The following is a 13,742-nucleotide window of genomic DNA, read 5'->3' as shown; positions in this document are numbered from 1 at the left end:
ATATATATGTGGAGGATCAGAGAATAGAGAGGATCCACGTCTTGTCACTTCAGTGGAGCCTGAAGCAGTGACAGGTAGAATTTCTTTTTTTTTTAATGCAGTGTGGGAGCAATGGAGTAGAAAGACCACTGGGTGATATTTAACTAGAAAGGTTTTACAGAGTTTCCCTTGACCCAATGAAGTGTGTGAAACAACTGAAATTTTCTTGATGCTTATGTAGTACAGACACAGCTCAGCCTGAGGAGACCTTATGGTTTGATACAATATGCTCCCCTCCCCCGAAAAATAAGGAGAATGTAACTGTGTTCTAAATGACTCAGCAACCATAAACCAGATGGCAATAATGGTATCTTACTGATGTCAAATTGATGTCAAGTGAAAACTGAGGGGCAGGTGTTTCTTCTCTCTCTCCCCCATGCCTGGATGTGCTATATGACATGAGGTATTTCCAAGGGGAAATAAACTCTGAAATAACTGAGAAATCCCTGAACTGAATTAAGATTAAAATTTCTACCATTTATGGGATGGGGACACAAAAAAAATTAAGATGAATGATAACAAAATAAAGCTGCATTTTCTATATTCCTGAATTTGTGGGCTGAGATTTGTATCATTACTATTTTTACTAATACAGACTATATTCTGCATGATGGTGACCACTATTCATTCAGCTTTTACTATGTACCAGCTGCAGGGGACATAAATATGAATGAGACAGACAGCCTGACTTCAAGGTACTCACAGTAAAGTGGGGCCAGGGATGGACAGCATGAGTACAGTCACAGTACAGTGGGATCTTGCCAGAGTGTAACCCAACCAAACCAAACTCATTGCCATCGAGTGGATTCTGACTCATAGTGACCCTATAGGGTAGAGTAGAATTGCCCCATAGGGTTTCCAAGAAGCAGCTGATGGATTTGAATTCCCAACCTTTTGGTTAGCAGCCAAGTTCTTAAGCACTGCACCAGAGAGGTGTATAAAGTTCATGGAAGCTTCAGAGAGTGTTTAAGTCCACCTTTAGGATTCATAGATGGCTTCTCAGAGAAAAGAGCTTTTAGCTAAGAAATAGGAGATGAGTAGGAGCTGGCTAGAGCCCTGGTGTCACAGTAGTTAAGCAAAAGGTCCGTGGTTTGAACCCACCAGCCGCTCCACGGGAGAAAGATGTGGCAGTCTCCTTCCATAAAGATTACAGCCTTGGAAGCCCTATGGGACAGTTCTATACGGTCCTATAGGATCTCTAGGAGTCGGAATCGACTCAGCAGCAATGCGTTTATGGAGGAGCTCATCAGGTGTACATTTAGATGGAGGGACTAGCATGTGCAAAGGCATTCAGGCATAAAAGAACACTGGTTGTTCAGGGAAGTACAGACAAATTATTATTGTCTGAGTGAAAAGGATTGTGGTGATGGTGTGTGGTGAAAGGAGTGCTGAAAGACAACAGAGGGCAGGTAGCAAAGGTCAGATCACACAGGAACTTGTGAATCATGCAAAGGAATTTTAATTTTATCAGGTAGCCCATAGGAAGCAATGAAAATCTTTCAGCAGGGGAGCAAAACAGCACATAACCTGTGGAAATAATTACTTTGGCAAAATAAATTAGAGACTTGAAGCTAAAGGCAAGGAGATCATGAGGAAGGCTTTTGTACAACTATTACTGACAATACTGCTGAATGCTATCATTTATGAGCTCACAACTCTATGGAACACTTGAAGATAGATACCTTAGGCATTAGTGAGCTGAAATGGACTGGTATTGGTCATTTTGAATCAGACAATAATATGATCTGCTACGCTGGGAATGACAAATTGAAGAGGAATGGCATTGTATTCGTTGTCAAAAAGAACATTTCAAGATCTATCCTGAAGTACAATGCTGTCTGTGATAGGATAATATCCACATGCCTACATGGAAGACCAGTTAATAGGACTATTATTCAAATTTACATACCAACTACTAATACCAATGATGAAGAAACTGAAGATTTTTACCAACTTCTGCAGTCTGAAATTGATCAAACACGAAATCAAGATGCATTGATAAGTGTTAGTGATCAGAATGTGAAAGCTGGAAACAAAAATGAAGGATCAGTAGTTGGAAAATATGCCCTTGATGATAGAAATGATGCCAGAGATCACAGGATAGAATTTTGCAAGACCAGCAACCTATTCATTGGAAATAACTTTTTTCAACAACACAAACAGCAGCGATGCATGTGGGCCTCACCAGATGCAACACATAGGAATCAAATCAACTACATCTGTGGAAAGAGATGACGGAGAAACTCAGTATCATCTATCAGAACAAGGCCAGTGGCCAATTGCAGAACATACTATCAATTGCTCATATGCACATCAAGTTGAAGCTGAAGAAAAGTAAAACAATTCCACAAGAGCCAAAGTAGAACCTTGAGCATATCCCACCTGAAGTTAGAGACCATCTCAAGAACAGATTTGACACACTGAACACTAATGACTGAAGACCAGATGAGTTGTGGAATGACATCAAGGACATCATACATGAAGAAAGAAAAATGTCATTAAAAAACAGGGAAGAAAGAAAAGACCAAAATAGATGTCAGAAGAGACTCTGAAACTTGCTCTTGAATATGGAGTAGCTAAAGCGAATGGAAGAAATGACAAAGTAAAAGAGCTGAATGGAAGATTCCAAAAAGAGGCTCGAGAAGATAGTAAAGTATTTAAATGTGCAAAGACCTGGAGTTAGAAAACCAAAGGGGAAGAACACACTCAGCATTTCTCAAGCCAAAAGAACTCAAAAAAAAAAAAATTCAAACCTTGAGTTGCAATAATGAAGAATGATATGGGCAAAATATTGAATGACATAGGAAGCATTAAAAGAAGATGGAAGCAATGCACAGTCACTGTACCAAAAAGAATTGGTCGATGTTCAACCATTTCAGGAGGTACCATATGAGCAAAAACTAATGGTACTGAAGGAAGAAGTCCAAGGTGTGCAGAAGGCATTGGCGAAAAACGAGGCTCCAGGAATTGAAGGAAACCAATCAAGATGTTTCAACAAACAGATGCAATTCTGGAAGCACTCACTTGTCTATGCCAAGAAATTTGGAAGACAGCTACCTGACCAATCGACTGGAAGAGATCCATGTTTGTGCCCATTCCAAAGAAAGGTGGTTCAACAGAATGCAGAAATTATTAAACAATATCATTAATATCACATGCAAGTGAAATTTTGCTGAAGATTATTTAAAAATTGTTGCAGCAGTACATTGACAGGGAAATTCCAGAAATTCAAGCCAGATTCAGAAGAGGACGTGGAAAGAGGGATATCATTGATGATGGTAGATGAATCTTGGCTGAAAGCAGAGAATATCAGAAAAAGTTTACCTGTGTTTTATTGACCATGCAAAGGCATTCCACTGTGTATATCGTAACAAATTATGGATAACATTTAGAAGAATGGTAATTCCAGAACACCTCATGGTGTCTATGTGAAATCTGTACATAGACCAAGAAGGAGCCATTTGAACAGAACACCAGGATACTGCATGGTTTAAAATCAGGAAAGGTGTGCATCAAGGTTGTATCCTTTCACCATATTTATTCGATCTGTGTGCTGAGCAAATATTCTGAAATCCTGGACTATATGAAGAATGGGACATCAGGATTGGAGGAAGACTCATTAACAACCTGGGATATGCAAATGACACAAACTTGCTTGCTGAAAGCAAATAGGACTTGAATCATATACTGGTGAAGATCAAAGACCACAGCCTTCAGTATGGATTACACCTTAACATGAAGAAAATAAAAATCCTCATAACTGGATCAATAAGCAACACCATGATAAACAGAGAAAAGACTGAAGTTGTCAAGGATTTAATTTTACTTGAATCCATAATCAACACCCACGGAAGCAGTAGTCAAGAATTCAAACAACGTACTGCATTGGACAAATATACTGCAAAAGAGTTCTTTCAAGTGCTAAAAAGCAAAGATGTCACCTTGAGGACTAAGGTACGCCTAACCCACGCCATGGTATTTTCAATCATCTCATATACATGCGAAAGCTGGACAATGAATAAGAAAGACCCAAGAAGAATTGATGCCTTTGAATTATGGTGTTGGTGAAGAATACTGAATACATCATGGGCTTCCAGAAGAATGAACAAATCTGTCTTGGAAGAAGTTCAGCCAGGATGCTCCTTAAAAGTAAGAATGGTGAGACTTTCTCATGTATTTTGAACATGTTATCAGGTGGGACCAGTCCCTGGAGAAGGACATCATGCTTGGTAAACTAAAGGTGAGTGAAAAAGAGGAAGACCCTCAAGGGGGTGGGTTGACACAGTGACTGCAAGAATGGGCTGAAACATAGTAACAATTGTGAGGATGTCACAGGACTGGGCAGTGTTTTGTTCTGTTGTACTTAGGGTCATTATGAGCCAGAACTGACTCAAGGGCACCTAACAACAACCACCACATATGCAGGTTGGCCTTGGGCAGCTGGTGGAGACATTCACCAAAAGATGCAAAACAAGGTAGAAGCAGGGTCTCTAGGAAAGGTTTTAAGTTTAGTTTTGGATATGTAGTTTTTGGTGCCATTCATGAGATAAAGAATACCAGTAGTTGAAGGTCTGCATGGGGTATGGTAGAAAGATAAAAGAGCAAGGGTAGATGAAGATCTTGGTAAAAGAGCTGTTTTAATTATTCCTCAGACCACTAGACCCCTAAAATCTTCATTGATGTGATAGACCCCTAAAATCTTCATTGATGTGATGGACCCCTGATTCTTTAGGGGTACATCTCCCACCATCTGGAGTGCAGGAGTCTTACCAAGGCCTTCCAAAATACTTGCTGCTTATTGCTCATCTTGGCTGATTAACATGATATCATCTATAAAATGGATTTATTTGATGTTCTGTGGAATATTCTGAAAGTCTCTTCAGATTATATTAAGACAGAGGGTGAGAGAGTTAACGTAGCCATCCAGCAAGACCATAAATGTAAACTGCTGTCCCTTCCACATAAATGTTAACTGTTTCAACCTACTGTCTTGATGTTGTTGCTGTTGCTAGGTGCCATTGAGTTGGTTCCGACTCATAGCAACCCTATAGGACACCATTCTTCCTTTTAAGGAGCATCCTGGCTGTACTTCTTCCAAGGCAGATTTGTTCATCTTGCCCCACAGGGTTTCCAAGGAGTGGGTGGTGGATTTAAACTGCCAATCCTTTGTTTAGCAGCCAAGCTCTTAACCACTAGGCTACCAGGGCTCCTACTGTCTTGATAAAAAAATATATATATATATAGGAAAAAATGATCTGCTCTAAGGATCCGTATGGTTTCTTTACAGGTTAGATTGGTGAGTTAAATGGAAACACAACGGATACTACCATCCCTGCTATTTCTCCTAGTGTGACAGCTTTTTTTTACTTTTTTGGCTGAGGAGTGGTGGAGTTTAAAAGGTTTCCACCTGGCCTTCCCTACTATGATGAGTTGTGAATGATCCTAGTTATTGCTCTGGTGGCCAGGCGGGGAGGTGGGAACAGATTCTGACCTTTGAAAAGGTTGCCTTGCAAGGCAGAGGCCTCTGCATCATCTTCAAGCAAGCGGGGGCAGGGTGGGTGAGGTGGGGTGGGGTGTACTAGCCTTAAACTAGGGACAAAGAGCCACTGACACAGGCTAGGAAAGGCCAAGGAAACCTGGTGTTTCAAAGTTCTGAGTGCATTGGCCCAGATGTCCCATTTTCAAGACTCAGAGTGCCACTCTTTTCCAATCAGATTCCCTACTCTGGCATAGTGAACTTGCCAAAGTTGAAAATTTAAATATCTCTGGAGCTCAACTAACCTTATAATTAAGACTTGGACCTTATCCTCTGATTCTTCTGCCCTTCAATTTCAGAAGGTGGAGGCCCTCTGACTTTCTCACTCTTCAGCACTATTGATATTTGGGGCTGGATAAACCTTTGTTGTGGGGAGCTGTTCCGTGTATTGTAGGATGTTTGACAGCATCCCTCTGTCTCCAAGATGCCAGTAGCACTCCATTCCCCAGTTGTGGTAGCCAAAAATGTCTTCAAACAGTGCCAAATGTCCACTGAGGGGCAAAATTGCTGCTCACGGAGAACCACTGCATGAAGATTAAAGGTTGATATAGTAGAGTGAGATGTTATGTGTTTCAACTGGCTTGATGCAATATACTCCTCTCCCCAAGGGGCAGGGGAACCTGACTCTAGTCAAGCCTTAGAGCAAACTTAAGCTTACAGGTGTGGTGGGTAATGTGTTGCACTGCCCATTTCTCCCGCCGGGACTGAGGCACTCATGCCCGCATAGCTGAGAGTGTAAGCCACTAAGGGTTCACAGCATCCCGAAGGACGCTGCCTTGTGAAAAGTACACAACCTCCCTGTAGGAATCTGCATTCAATGACCTGTTGATGTGATGGTACAAATGTCCCTTTGGCACAATTCAAAACAACTTTGAAGGGCCACTTTAGCTCCAGGGCTCCCCATGGGATAGGCAGTGACCTTTGTTGCAGTTTCATCACAGTTCAACTTCTCTCTCTCTCCATTCCTGCATCCTTCACTCCCAAACCTGTGCTGTTCCTGAGAGCTCTCCCCAATAAATTTTGTCATAAATCTTCACCTCAGTGTCTATTCCCAGAGAGCCCAATCTAAGAACGTTGGTTTGAGGAAGCAGACTCTAAAATGGGATTTGGGAGCTGGATCACCCACAGGCCAGCTTGGAATAGGGGCTCTCTAACTATAATAGTAGGTCAGTTCTAACAGCTCTGGCGTTCAGTAGTGGTGCAATTGTTAGAACTTGCACTGGTGGTGAACTGCTACGGGATACAGGTGAAGGGAATGTGCTGGTAGGTGCAGTATCTTAATCATTTGAGAAGTTCAGGGGAAGTGAAACCATACGGTTAATGAACTTAAATGGCTGAGTGCTTACCAGAAAGGCAGTAGTAAGTCTGTGAGAAATGTTAATACACAGTCCTGAGTTTGAGAACCCCTGATCTAATGGTTTCGACCATTGATAATCTTTGCTTAAATCAAATATTTTATTAGGGTTTACAGATACTGTCATTTCTTCCATATTATTAGTTAGAATTCTGTTTAAAGAAAAGAACTTTTCTCATCATCTAGGCTTATTGATGAAGATTTCCATTTTAGGATAATTTATAACAACGAGCTATAGAACAGGAGCCCTGGTGGTGCAGTGGCGAAGAGCTCGGCAGTTAACCAAAAGGTCAGCAGTTCGAATCCACCAGCTGCTGCTTAGAAACCCTATGGGGCAGCTCTATCTGTCCTATAGGGTCACCATGAGTTGAAATTAACTCAACTGCAACAGGCTTGGTTTAGTTAGCTATAGAACAGGACAGTAGGCACAAGAGTCAGTGTTATGGATCGAATTATGTTCCCACAAAATATGTGTTGGAATACTGTTATGGGTTGAATTATGTCCCCCCAAAATATGTATTGTAAATCCCTACCTCTATGCCTGTGGATATGATTCCATTTTGGAACGGGTTATCTTTGTTACGTTAATGAGGTAGGATAGATGTAGTGTATATGTTGAGTCAATCTTTTTTGAGATATAAAAGAGATAACCAAAGCAGGCAAAGCAGAGATGGGGGAAGAGAGATGCCAAGCCACATAAAGATCACCCAGAGGCAGAAGCTAAGAAAAGACAAGGACCTTCTTCTAGAGTCAACAAGAAGAGAAAGTTTTTCCCTAGAGCTGGTACCCTGAATTCAGACTTCTAGCCTCCTAAACTGTGAGACCTGGTGGCACAGTGGCTAAGAGCTTTGCTGCTAAACCTTGGAAACCCTATGGGGTAGTTCTACTCTATCCAATAGGGTCGTTATGAGCCAGAATCAACTTAATGGCAAGGGGTTTTTAAAATGTGAGAAAATAAATAATTTCTGTTAAAGCTACTCACTTTGGTATTTCTGTTATAGCAACAAAAACAAAAACAAGCTCATTGCCGCCAAGTCAATTCCGACTCATATTGACCTTACGGGTCAGAGTAGAACTGTCCCATAGAGTTTCCAAGGAGCTCATGGTGATCCGAACTGCCAACCTTTTGGTTAGCAGCCATAGCTCTTAACCATTGTAACAGCACTAGATAACTAAGACAAATACTAACCCCTATACCTGTGGCTATAATCCCATTTGACAGTAGAGTGTTTCTTTGTTATATTAATGAGGTCATATCAGTGTAGAGTGTGTCTTAAGCCAATTACTTTTGAGATATAAAAGAGCAGATTAGGTAAAGAAGCACAGAAGCACAAATGAGAGGAAGATAGATGCCATGTGGAGATCTCCAAGGAACACGAGAACTAGAGAAGCTGAGACAAGGATTTTCACCCAGAGCAGACAGAGAGAGGCTTCCCCTCAAGCCAGCACCCTGAATTTGGACTTCTAGCCTCCTAAGCTGTGAAAAAATAAATTCTGTTTATTAAAGCTACCCACCTGTAGTCTGTTATAGCAGCACTAAGAACCTAAGAGTCAGAAAATTACTATAGTATTTCTTTGTAGGCCTAAACTAAAATGCAGATAATTGAAAAAATTATGAATGAGAGTCAATACTATTTGGTAATAAATAGTTACTGAGGGTAGGAGCCCTAGTAGCTTGGTGGTTAAGAGTTCGGCTCCTTACCAAAGGGTTGGCAGTTCAAATTCATCAGCCACTCCTTAGAAACCCTATGGGGCCGTTCTACTCTGTCCTATAGGGTCGGTATGAGTCAGAATCGACTCAGTGGCAATGGGTTTGGTTTTTTATGTCTGTTTATTTGTTTTTTGGAGGGTAGGCAGGAGTTAGAATGTCTCCCAGGTTTCTGCCTGGGTGGATAATGGTGCCAGTCATTACCTGAAAGAGAGCAATGGGGAGGATGAGAGATTTGGAGGCACTGAGTTTGAGAAGTGTGGTAGATTATTGTTCAGCAAATATTCATTTCCTCTTCCCTAGCCTCTAAGAAATGTATACTGCCCAGACCTATTGATTTTGTGCTTGGCCGTGTGGCTTTCTTTGACCGATGGAATGTGGATGAAAACGACCGTGTGCCCTTTCCAACTTTAGGCCATAAGAGGCCTAAGGGAAAGAATTTCCAACTTCTACCATGAGAAGAAAAAGTTCCTTCAGTCTGGTCCCAGGACAAACATACATGGAGAAGATTTAAGCCTAATCTACAGTTTGGAGCCAAGACTAGCCAATCCACAGTCTGCCCTGAGCTGCCCAGCCCAGCCCAAAACCAAACAAACCAAACCCAATGCCATCGAGTCGATTCCAACTCACAGCGACCCTATAGGACAGAGTAGAACTGCCCCATAGAGTTTCCAAGGAGTGCCTGGTGCATTCAAACTGCCGACCCTTTGGTTAGCAGCCGTAGAACTTAACCACTTTGCCACCAGGCTGAACTGAAATCAACCTGCAGACGCATGAGCATGAGAATCGATGCCTTTTGTTTTCCACCATTTAGTTTAAGGTAATTTGTTAGGTGGCAATAAGATGAATACAAAAAACCTGAGGGACAGATAGATCAAAATATATAGTAGGTAGTTAGACATAAAGGTATCAAAATTAGGACAGGATCATCAAGAGAAAATAGAGAGAAGGACCAAAGACAGAACCATTCAGACCATTCATCATTTGGAGACACTCAATTCTGAGAATTGAAGGTATTTTTTTCTTTTATGACAGTCAGTATTATTGACTTTAAAATGTAAATCAGGATATGTATTACTATGATAATTCTACACATATGCCATCCAATCACTTAGGATTGTAATATGTGCTATGGATTACTTAGACAAAGTAAAACACCAACCTATATTTTTCATTCTAAATATGACACTTTCTCGTCTATGGTGGGACTTGACATTTTGATTTTGAAAGGAAATGGACTTTGCTTTTCTTAGCTTATCATTCCAGACTCTTTTGTTTGGCTGGATTCTGTCTCCACAACAAAACATCTATCCAGACTTCTGGGTCAATTTCCATTAGAAACCTTTCTGCATGATAATCTCAGAGATTACTTAGTCAACTTCTCGTAATTTCTGAAGTATAAATCTTTCCTAAATATTCAGTTGAGAACATTTTTTTTCCTTTAATGGAAAAGTCAATTTGATTCTGTAAAAGTTAGAGTTTCATGTCTTATGTCAGTGTTCTCTTTTCCTCTTCTTACTCCTCCTCACACCCTGTCTCTTTCCTTCTCTTCTTCCCCTCTTTCCTCATTGAGCCCTTCCCACCTACTCCCACCATTCTGCTCCCTTGTGATAAGACATTTTCTAATTCCTTGAGGTTACCAAATTGGTCGAGGCGTTATTAACAGCTGCCTTTGCTCTTCTGTCCCAACTCTATACCTACGAAGGTATTCTTTTTCTTTTTCCTTTGCTAGTAATAAAATGTTCACCTTCCTTTTAAATGCCACAGTTCCTGTTAGTTGCCAGAATCACAGTCCCATCATTGACCACAAAGATACTTTCATTCTGATGGGGCCAGGAGCCTGCGATCTAAGTCTAGATGGGGAAAGACGCAGAATTGAATTTAAAGCAAACCTCATGCAGTGGGTTGCAGATGCTCTTCCTTCCAGCTAACCTGGCAGAACAACTTCCTGTTCTCATGCAGAATGAATTACTTTATGCTTAAAGACAGATGGAAGGCAGTTGCGTTTCCCATTCTTGAGCCTGACTTAAAATTTATCTACTTAGGTCAGACCTTTAACAGAAAGGGGGAAGTTCTGATGGACAGCTAGTTATGGGAAAAGGTGATAAGTTTAATTTTAGAAACATTGAATTTCAGTATCTAGGGAGGCCAACCAGTTTGGGAGCAGTATGATTAGTTTGGCTTAAAGCACTCTGAGTTTGAAGTCCAGGGGCACTTCCACATGGAGGTGTCCAGTAGGCAGAACTGACATGTAGGAGAAAGGCCAGGCCACTCCAACAAGCTTGGGAGTCACCTTGTGTTTGAAGTTAGGACAGGTAACAGGGAAGTACATGGGATGACAAGGGCAGAGGGTGAAGACTGAGCCTTGGGCTACACCCAATTTGATGGCTGGAGGGAGGAGTTTTACTCAAGAAAAGAGAAAGACTAGCACGTGCAATAGGGAAATGGTGACAATCTAGCCTCCTAGATCCCAAAGCAAACAGAATTCTGAGAAGGAAGGTGAGGTTACGGGTGTCTTTTGTGAAAGTTATCAGGAGCACGAGGGCTAGTACGAAAGCCACCTGATTTGGTGACTAGGAGCCACCATTTGAGAGAGTAGTTTCAGTGGCGTTGTGTGGACTAAACCCTCGACCACCCATGATTAAGGAGTGATTCAGTGGTGGGGAAACGGGAGGCGAGAACAGACAACTCTTCTAAGAATTTAGGCAGGAAACAATGGAGAAAAAGAGCTCAAGGATTAAAATCAGAGTTATTATAACGATGGTGAAACAAAACTTCAGGGCTCCTTACTGCCCTGACCTGGTGGGCCTTTGGATTTTGTGCTATTTAATCAAAATAAGTGATTTGTTATTATTTTTCTTCTCATTCTAAATAAATGCTCACTTTTGTACCTATTTTATATTTGAAATTTTGTATTCTTTTTCCCTAAAGAATTCTGCCCAACTAATTTCCGGTCACCCAAATCTGGATTGCCCCTGCAAGGGTCTATGTTCATATAACAGATTCACCTGTAAGGAATTCTCTCTCCTATCTTCTAAGGTCTGAAAAAAGTTTAGTAGAGATGAACTCTAACACTTCCAGGGAACCCACGATATCATTTTGGTCTTAACTGAGCAGATGCAGCAGCTAAATTTTCCTGAAGGGTAAAAAGGTACTTAATTTTGGCTCCTCTCAGTTTAGGTCTTTCCTCTTTCACCCCCTATTAGCACAAATTGGCTGATCAGATTAGCTATTGCTACTTTGAAAGGTACTTTAACAGATGAGATTGGATGACCCTTTAGGTTCTTTGTCAACCTGTGGATTTGTATTTCTTTCAAAGAGCAGGACTTAAGGCAAGGGGGTCAGGACTGGAAGATCCAATCAATATCTTTGACTAAGTGGTGGCTAGAGAATGGCAATAAGGAGGAGGTGAGCAGCTCTGAGGACAGATAAGGAAGGGAGCCCATGTAGGAGATTTTGTTCAGGTGAGAGGTCTGTGTGGGCGGGGGTGGAAGGGAAGACGAAAGGGAGTAGTTTTCTGGGGTTGGCCAAGGACACAGGCCCAGACTGACATGGCAAGGGAGGAGTTGAAGCTATACCTGGGAGGACACACAAGAGAGAAAAAGGCATGGAAAGGTGAATGTGCCTGCCTCAGAGACACCTCCTGAGCCCCCACTCACAGGAAGAGCGTCTCTGCTCACTGACTCATGTGTGGCTTGCTCTTCCTGTGCTTCAATTTCCCCTTCTGTAAGATGAGAAGCACCACAGAGGTCTACTGGGAGGAAAAACTAAGAAAAGTAGACTCAAAACACTGGAGGTGGATACATTCTTCCATGGTTTCTATGGTAATAGTCCTGGGTTGAACTTAAAAAACTATGAGGTGAGGAAAATACATGCCCATTTGCTAGTAAACTCATTCCAAACTGCAATTTTTCTCTTCTCCCTTTTCTGGACTCTAAGTCCCTGAATGATCTGTGCCTGTCATGAGCTACTACTCTTCCTTTGACCCGCTGGACTCCATCACTCATTAGGTGTCTATTTTTTATTCTCCAGGTTTCCATGTAAATGTCTTGTCCTCAGAGAGGTCGTGCTTGACCAGTTTATTTAAACAGGTTCCTCATACCCCACCCTGATTTTCTCTGTTGTTGTATCCTATGCACTTTTTTTTATTATTAAAATATTTGTTAAATAAATTTAATGATCAGTTAATACTAATAAAAGCTAAAATTTATTGAGGAGTTCCTGGGTGGTCCAAACAGTTAAGCACTCAACTACTAGCTGAAAGACACCCTGGAAGGCAGGCTAGGCGATGTGCTTCCAAAAGGCTACAGCCTTGAAAACCTATGGACCACTATGTACACAAGTTGGAACTGATTTGATGGCAACTAACAACAACATTTGTTGTATACTTACTATTTGCTTGGTATTATGTTGATTTCTTTACAAACATTACCTCATTTAGTCTCCATAATAAAATTATGAGATAAGTACTTTTATTATTCCTATTTCACTGAAGAGGAAGCAAAAACTTGAGAAGGCAAGCAAATTGGCCCAGGAAATACAGTGCCAAGCTTAGAAACCAGGAAGTCTGACCTCAGAGTCTATACTTTTAAACATACTTACTTAAGTACTTCTAAAAACTGCTTCTTGGATACCCAAAGTGTTAGCGAATGATTATCCCATGTTTATTTCCCATAACCTTTGTGTTATGTGAATTTTTAAAAGGCCAAGGACATCAATCTAGAATCTTCTACTATACTTCTTATTATCACCCATGGCATCAAAGATTAAAAAAAAAAAACTTCTACTACACTTCTTATTTTCACCCATGGATAGTCCTTGTTAATCAGCAAAAGGAAAAAATAAACTGAATTCTCTCCTTTCTACTCCTCAATTTTCCCTTAACCACAACTTATAAGTTGTGGGAAAAAAAAATCATTTTTCCACAACTTATATGATACTAAAGGGCTTGTATTCGATGGAGAATATCAAGGTATTACTTCTCAAACTTTTTGTGCATAAAATCACCTGGGATTTTGTTAAAAAGCAGTTTCTTATTCAGGGTGGAGACTAAGATTCTGCCTTTCTAACAAGCTCTCACATGAGGCTAAAACTGTTGGTTGGGG

The sequence above is a fragment of the Loxodonta africana genome, chromosome 3 (genome assembly GCF_030014295.1).
Source record: "Loxodonta africana isolate mLoxAfr1 chromosome 3, mLoxAfr1.hap2, whole genome shotgun sequence".
NCBI lineage: Eukaryota > Metazoa > Chordata > Mammalia > Proboscidea > Elephantidae > Loxodonta > Loxodonta africana.
The sequence above is the reverse complement of the archived record's forward strand: the minus strand, read 5'-3'. Positions refer to the sequence as shown.